This window comes from Monodelphis domestica, chromosome 4, assembly GCF_027887165.1.
Source record: "Monodelphis domestica isolate mMonDom1 chromosome 4, mMonDom1.pri, whole genome shotgun sequence".
NCBI lineage: Eukaryota > Metazoa > Chordata > Mammalia > Didelphimorphia > Didelphidae > Monodelphis > Monodelphis domestica.
In genome coordinates, this window is record NC_077230.1 from 186,972,419 (window position 1) to 186,981,668 (window position 9,250).

Consider the following 9,250-nt stretch of genomic DNA (forward strand, 5'->3'; position numbering starts at 1 on the left):
AGGATTCTTCCTCTTAATCTCTTGATATTGTGAGAGCACTAGACGGGTACACAGGCTATCCATTACCCTTGCTATGTGACCAACCTGCCTTTTGTTCTGTTCACACATTTCTATTAAAACATCTTATGATTTCTCTTGCATAACCCCTTATTTCTGAAGTTGCAGCCTTTTCACACTGAGTCTTTCCATTGTCTCTTGATTGTTCCTTCACTTCAGTTCTTCAGAGACTATGATATTCCATGACTTAAAGCAACACAACATTACTGGAAGAATGTTTAAAAAAAAGGTCTTTCGTTTCAGGGAGAAGTTTGGGGTCATTGGTAGAACTTCACAATTTTCCAAAGGCAATTCAACTTACTGTCTTCCTCGTGCTCAATTCTGGATGCAGTTCAACTTCCATTTGTAGTATCTGTCCAAGTTATATACACTAATGGGAAAACCTTGTTTTTTTATTACAGTATTTACAATGGCATGATTTAGATAGCCCAGGATTGAAAGGACTTGGCCAGAAGATCTAATATATTGCCAAGGCTACTTTGGACTAAATCTCAGTCCCTTTACCAACATCACATGAATAAGAAACCAACAAAGATCACAATAAATGAAAAAATTTAACTTAAAATATCCCAGGCAAGAAAACACATTTTGCCTTTCATTTACTTGTGAGGGAGAGCAGAGAGATGACCTTTAAATGTTTTCCTTCTTTCATATTACAGCTATCTAAAGTAAAGCTACAAATATCTTCCTCTTTCCTCCTATACACTTAATTCATAAATTCAAAACTACAATACTCACGTTAACAATAGAAAGGGAATTTTGAGATTATCTAACCTTGTCCCTACATTTTAGAAATGAGAAGACACAGGCATCATAGGATTATGCAGTTAGAATGGACCCTTAAAGTTCATTTAGTCCAGCCCCTTCATTTTACAGCTGGGGAGCATATGGGGGATCTCACTATTCACAGGGAATTCTCTTCCACCTAGACTATGCACTGGAACTTCTTTATTAAAGTGGCAAATACTGTGAATACATCTCCTTGCTTTATGTTTCCCTGATGTTTATTATCAGCAAGTCATTGAACAGGTTTATTTTTGCTGATATAGTTTCCAAAGATTCCTGAATGATCTTGATTTATAATTGGAGACAGCTTCCTATAAAAGAGTCATTACAGTGGCATTTTGTTTTCTGGAGTCAAATGTTTTTTCATAATCAACAAGCAATAAACAAAATTGCATTTTATATTCTCTTTATCTTTAATTGTGAGAGCAAATGTGGTCTACTGTTGAATATTGCTTGTGAAAGCTTGCTTGTCTCCCACTTGATACCTTCACCAAGGGTGTTCTTGATTTGTACATAAATAACTGTCAGAAAGATTGAGTATAGATGGAAGAATAGTTTTATAGGTCTGTATTTATTAGTTTTCTCGATTTTCTTTGGTACAAGATCTGAGATTTTTTTCATGACTTTGGTACATGCCCTCTTTCAGACACCTTATATATTGCTCCTTCCATGTCCTTATAATTATATTACTTCTAGCATAGATTTCCTCCATAGGTCTTGGTCAAAGTTGTCTGCTTTCCCTGTCTTTGTTCTCATTAGTGATATGTCTTTCTCCTCTGAAAGTACCTAAGGGATTGTGATATTAGTGTTCAAGTGAGGTAGTTCTACTATCATTGATAGAGAAAAAAATTATTAAAATAGATTTTAGTATTTTTCTATTTTTCTCTCTTGAAGTCCCTTCCATTTTTATCCTTTAATGCCTTTGAAATAACTTTGCTTAGCTAAATATTTTGCTGCTTCTTTAAACTAGTTTTATCATTTAAAATGATTTCTTTAAATTAGTTTTATTGTCCAGTTTTGTGTTTGTGTTTTGTAAAATAGTACTACTCATGATTTTCCAATACATTTCTTCAAAAGATTTTATAGATGAATTTATAATTCTGGCCCGGCTTTGCATTTGGCAGTTGTCTCTGTCCATCTGTCAAGTAAATCAGATGTTGGCTAAGTAAGGTGCTGTCTGGGCTCTTTTGGGCTTCTTGCAGTAATTTACATTGGTTTAACTTCTGAATGAAATTATTATAGTCGATGTCAATGTAATTTCTGTTGTCCATTTCTCAATTGATAATTTTCAATAACTTATTAAGGTAATTCAGAGTTAAATATTTGTGATTATATACTTTATCTTTTCTCTAATTCTTTTCTTGCTGCTTATAATTTCTGATATTGTCTCTGATGAGTTGATGGTATGATTGCTCAGACAGCTTACTCAAGCATACTTTCTATATCTATAATAAGTTTCTTCTGATAAAATATAGTCAGTTTCATTCTTTGTGATGCTATTTGGTGCTTGGTATATCTAGTGTCTACCAATCCTCCCCTTTTGGGGGAAGAAAGTGACCATGCTAAAGAGTCATGAGATTTCAAAAGTCTTTGACTTTTTTTGTCTCCCCATTGTTGCCTTTTTCCACTTTTGCATTAGTCACCAAGTATCATATTATATGTTGACTTATTTTTAAACTTATTTTATTTTAAACTTTTTAAGTTCTTCATGTCATTTCTCTTCCTCTTTATCCACAGCAAGCAATATTGATATATGATACAGTTATTGCTAATGTGGTCTTTTTTTCAGATGCATATATTTACCACTGCAATGAATGAAATGTCCCAAATTAACAAATATCCCATGGGTAAAGGATCCACCAGCTCAGCAAAGGCCTTTCAGGGTAACTTTCATCCCGTCCTCATTCTAATCATTCACGCTCTAGAGTTCATACTCCCCTGAAAAACTGTCTGTAAAAAGCTTGTTCTCTTAAACATAAAGAAGCCCTTGACTTTCTCATTCAGGCTTTATTGGGGCCTACCAGCAATAATACCAACATACAGTTGTGTTCAGTCTAGTTTTATCCAATAAGCTTGCTTAAAAATTGTCACCTACTTATGTGTTTATGCCACTGATATATAATTTACATAGTGCAATAATACTTTTTATATACAGTAGTTACTTTTCTTCCAGGTGGCTGAAAGCACTCACATTTATCTATGAATTGCCTCTAGGATAAAAAACACAAATTCTTCAGCTTGGCTTTTAAAGCCCTTCACAATATGGCTCCAGACTGCATTTTAGGATTTATTCCCACATTACTCACCTTCACACACTCTGTGTTTCAGCCAAACTAGCCTACTTGCTGATCCCCAGACTTGGCACTTTTGCTCTTGCTTTCATGCCTTTCTTTGCACAGGCTATCTGTCCCCCCTTCCTGGAATGTACTCTCTCTTCTCTCCTTCCTCTAAGAATTCTAAGCTCCCTTCAAATTCAATCCAAGTTCCACCTCCTACACAAGGCCCTTTCTGATACCCCAAGTTAGGATTTTCTCCTTCCTTAAATGATCATGTATATAATTCTTTGTGTGTTGTATCCTTCTAGTTGAATGTAAACTCCTTCATGGTAGGGACCATTTTTCACTTTGTCTTTGTATCTCTAATGGCTTGAGCAAAGTAGGCACTTAATAGCAAATACTTTATGGATTGAATTGTTATAAATATTCACCAAGTACATAGTAGAGAGATTTTAATGTTCCCTACATTTTAGTAGTAGGGCTACTTGGTCATAAAATACATAATATTATTATCTGTTTAATATGAGTCTCATCTCCACAATGGGACTTCAAGTTTTTCAAGGTCAGGGACTTCTGTATCTTTTACATCTTTATAACCACCATGATGATTCAACCCTAGTAGGCCCTGAGTAACTGCTAAAGCTGCATCTAAATAGACTTCAAGGAACATCTGGTTCACTCTATCTTGTTTTAAATGAGAAAATTGAAGTACAATCAAATCATTTGTCCTAGGCCATAGAGCTAGATAGTAGCACAACTAGAAATTGAACTAAGCTCTTTGTTCTAGCCCAGGATTCTTTCTTGTGTATAATTATCTTCTTGTTGGATAAATTTCATTTTGAGAATATGAATACTACATTATCAAAGAAGTACATGTTTGGTCAATTTAGTCAATCAGCTATCAATTCAGAGGGAAAATGTAATTTATCTCTCTTGTTTGACAGACATTCCTGTTTGATTCAGTCAAAACAAGTAGGTCAGATTCTTCCTACCTAATACCTTCTGGCCTTTTTATACATTACTCCCTTTTAGCTGTCTTCAGTCTAGTGAAACAAGCCTTTTTGATACTTCTCATACAATATACTCCATAGCCTATCTCCATGTCTTTGTACTGGTTATTCTCCTTGCCTGGAATGCACTCAATCTTCACATCCATTACTTAGAATTCTTGGTTTTCTTCATGAATCATATGATGCATGAGGCCTTTCTTGTCTGCCCAGCTAGTGGTGCCTTCCCCTCAGGTTATCTTTTGTATGTTTTGTATGTCTATCCAGGTATGCATGCTTTACCCCTGATTAGAATGTGAGCTCCTTTATTTCTTTGCATTGTTCCAATTTTAGTATATGTGCTGTTGAAGTAAACATACTGCTCCATCACTTTAACAGCAACTTGCTCAGCCTATTATCCCTGCCAGCTACTTTGGCATTTAATCATCTAATTTAGCCATGTGTTGCTGTCAGCACTATGTATTTTTCATTTTCTAAATGAGATTGTAAACTCCTTGAGGTCACGGCCCATGCTTTATACTATTCCCCAAAGCTTCAGAAGCAGTCAGTTGATAAACATTTATTAAGCACCTATTATGTAACAGGCACTGTACAAAGTTCTGGGGATACAAAGAAGAGCAAAAGACAGTTCCTATTCTTGAGGACATCACAATCTAATGGAAGAGATTATATATCAACAATTACATACAAAAAATTCTATTGACAGTATAAGTTGGAGATAAGCCTCAGAAGGAAGAAACTAGAATAAGGAGATTAGAAAAGGCACCCAATAGAACTGGGACATAGTAATGGCTTAATGAATTTCTATGAATTAAATTTGAGACCTTAGTATTACAAAAAGGCAAGGCTTTCAATGGTGTGAGTATTACCTCCACTTGTGGAGATTTTTCCATACCTTCCTAACACGTCTTAAGGAATTACTATTGATAGAAAAAATGAAACAAGGTCAAGCATCACTTGGTGGTCAAACTTCCTGGTATTGAGCTTTTCCAGACTAGCAAGATTGATCCTCAGTTGACAACCATATATACCTGGATTCTTGTAGTTGGCTAGACCCCTATTGGAACCCTCTTCATCTTAGCAGAATGTGCCAAGACTAAGGGGAAAGTGGGATGGATGTCCTTTGGGAAATTGCCCATCCCCTCAAAGCTTCTTCTTACAACAAAAATGAAGCTTCCTCCCCCCTTTTTAACATCACTACACTTTTGGGGATGCTATTTGTATTCCATTTAGTTGTTGTCCTTTCTACTTGAAGAAAACCAGAGTGACATCACTGGATCATGATATCGTTTGACTCATGAACAAATTGGATCTAAGTGAGACATAGTCCTCAGCTTTGCTCTCTCTTCCATGATTAAAATCCAGTGCCAAGAAAAAAAGTCAGGATGACGGGTGATGGCCCAGAATACGATGGATGACTTTGGCTTTTTCAGTGTCTAACCAAGTCCCAAGTGCTCCAAAACACTTGCTTTTGCTGCTTCATGACCATTAGAACACATTCTCCTTCTATTTCCCTTTTGCTGGGGGAAGCATTCACATGCGTGAGGTAGACACTCCCTTAACTCACCAATTCGTTTAAGGCCTGATGATTATTTTTAACCTTGTTTAGCTTATCTGCCAATATGATTTACCAGAATGTGGCCACTGTGCATGCTACAGTTTGTTGGTGCCACAAATGAGAGCTCATTTTAGTAGAGGAACATCCAAAGGTTGGACTAGGGCCATGGTTACTATTATCTGTCTATGAACACACAATACAAATGAGAAGCAGTGTAAAGGGTGTCATCAGAAAAATATGAGTTTGGAGGGAAAAAGGAAAAGAAGATGATTTTTATCATAAAAAGAGAAAGGGATAAATGATGGATGATCTTTATGCTTCATTGCTTAATTGCCTACAGACCAGGTGCTATGATAAGCAAATCACAAATATTATCTCATTTATATTCATCATAACCCTGAGAAGTAATTAGCATTATTTTAAATAAAAACTTACTATTTTATAGATGAGGAAACTGAGGCAAATGGAGGTTAACTGATCAGGATTACCCAAATAGTAAATATTTGAGATCACATTTAAACTCAGGTCTTCTTGACTCCAAGCCTGGAACTTTATTTACTATACCACCTAGGTGCTAAGAAAACTGGAGAAAGGCCATCAGAGCATTGAGCAGACCCCTTATGGTGAATTTATGGACAGACTCATAGACAAGAGTGATGTAGGATGGGCAGAAATGGACAGGTGCTATTGGAGGGAGTCCTCAAATGTATGAAGCCACATATTGGTCAGAGGATTAGAGGAAATGATCAAACTTCATCTTTACTAGTAAAACCTTGGAAAACCAGAGCTTCTTGTTCAAATATTATATTAGGATGATAGTGGGGAAATTTTCTCCATTAAAAAAATGAAAAAATGATAGCAAGGGAAAGCATTTTGAGTTCTCTAGAAGGAAGGCAGATGCTATGTAAATTCAATGTATCTTCGAGCTTTTTTTACTCTTCTTGAAGGAGAAATTTTTTTCCTAGTGCTTCCAGATCTACTCAGGGCAGGGATCCACTTTGCAAATTAAATCATTATACCCTTTTGTGACTTAGTAAGTTTTTCAAATTCTATGTTGTAATGAGACGGATTTCCATAAACCCATCATGAAAATCAGTTTAACTGCTTTATCTTCATGTTTGTATAGTTCAGCTGATTTGTTTCATCTAAAACTTGGTTCAGTCTCATCATGAGATGTACATATAGCAGCAATTATTTTTCCTGATCATCATCACAAATATTCTCTATTTTTATAGTGTTTCATATATTAATACCCTGATGATCTGGCTTCACTAGGCAATGTGTTGCATCTGAGTAAATTGAGGTCCATTCCTTTTAAACACTAAAACTTTAAGAAAATCATATTCCTTTATTTTGGAATGGAAATCTTCCCTAAATGAAAATTTCTCCTTTGATGGTGCATTGTGTCATAGTGGCATCTAAAAGCTCTCAGAGGTAGTACTTGGGGAGTACAAACTCTGACAGGGTCTACAAAACTGGAAAGCCTTTGAGTATTGCCCTGTCAACAGATCATTTGCTGTATGAGGACTAGCCAGCTTGTGGATGGAGAGGCTCATAAGTACTAGAAGGAGATAAAAGTTTCTGGTCATAATGATCTCTGAAGCAAACAACAATCCAAAATGACTTTTATTCACAAACATTCTCTTTCCACTTCCATAATGGCTGGGACAAAGTGATGAAAGAAAGGGCAGAAGGGGCTAAGATTCACATTTAAACAGAGATTCCTAGATTTAATTTAAGCTTTTCTACTATAGAATCATAATGGACATTAATGATTATGCTTCAGTAGATTTCATGATGCCTTCAGCATCAAGAGATATCAACACCTTCAGAAGTATTTGCCTCTACACTCAATATCCTCAGACTTACAGGTTTTTATTTTTCAGTCCTTTGGTCTGCTTTTAATAGTATTCCTGAATTTTCCTTTGCTATTAGACTGGCAACCATCAATTATTGTTGTGGTTGTTTTGCTTGACTCTTTAGTTGATTCAGAATCTTTCTTTTTTGGTACTTCTTACGGGGGTGAGGGTGGGGGTGGGGGTGTATGGAGCATTGAGGGAAGACTTGCAGTTCCAGTGTGAGGATTGGCTAAGTCTTTCTATTCATGTGCCTTTAGTGTCTACCCAACTCTCACCAGGCATCCTGACTTTTGTCTTGACTTTGGATTTGGATTACTCTGGAAGAGAGAGTGAGGCCAATGACTTTGTACAAATTGGCTTCACTTAAATTCAATTTATGCTTGAGCCAAAAGATATCATCAGTGTTATCATTGGTTGTCTTCAAAAATGAAGGATAAACAACAAGAACTTTTAACCTGCTATGAATTGGGAAACCATATTAGGTCTTTTAGAATTGTGTGTGTATCGATGGGAGTCTGTGATCAAGGGATGTAGGATCTAAGTGAAATTAAAAGTGCATGAACTTTAAATGTTGGATTTAGTGCAATTTATTTTGGCTCCTCTAGGGCTTTTTTGCTTAAATGTGGGTTCTGGCTATTGTTAGGGAAAAAAAGAGATTAATTATAAAAAGGTTGCACTGGAATTTGTTCCAAAGAGATTTATTTGCAATTTATTTACAAAATATAGAAAGAATGAGGGGGCAGCTGGGTGGCTCAGTGGATTGAGAGTCAGGCCTAGAGATGGGAGGTCCTAGGTTCAACTCTGACCTCAGACACTTCCCAGCTGTGTGACCCTGGGCAAGTCACTTAACCCGCATTGCCTAGCCCTTACCACTCTTCTGCCTTGGAGCCAATACACAGTATTGACTCCAACATGGAAGGTAAGGATTTAAAAAAAAAGAAAAGAAAGAAAGAAAGAATAAAGTAGGAAATCAGAGAGAGAATAGGGCAAGATAGCTAACCTAAGCACTAAGTAATTTACTCTTATCCCTGGCTCAAAAACAGGCAGGGGAGTTTAGTCCTTAACCAGAGAGGCCTCAGCCCTTGTAGCTAAGGACCTGGGGTAAAGGGAGCCTCTCTCAAGAGGTAGGTCTCTCCTGAGGCTAGTTTCTTCAGAAAATATCCAGGAAAGGAGTCAGCTCTTTTCACTCACCATGTGTCAGTCCAAAGGACGAGATTTAAGAACAGCCTCACCAGGAACAGGGTCTCAGGTCGATTCAGCAGATTCTTCTCCAGTCTCAACTCCAAAGAATGAAGAACTGCTCTCAAAGGAAGTTGTAATTCCTTTTAAAGACACTTTCTTTTGCATCACTTCCTGTGCCTTCCTACATCTTTTACATGGACAAATTATAGTTTAAGGCCTTGCTTAGGACTGCCTAGGAGGCACTCAGTCGATTCTGATTCGTCACCCACTATTGTACACCTGGGTCACAGACCTTCTCACTAAATGATTAAGTGGAATTTTTACACTTTTGGTGATTAGATCTAAAAATGTGCAGATCTCCCCACTCAACTTTAAGTAGGGTATTTATACTTTTGGTGATTACATCTAAAAATGGGCAGGGGACCTAATTTCATTTTCACAATCAGGTGAGAGTTAATTAATTTCATTTTCATTATCAGGGGAGAGTTAAATTTAACCTTCACACTATGTTCTAGATAATTGATG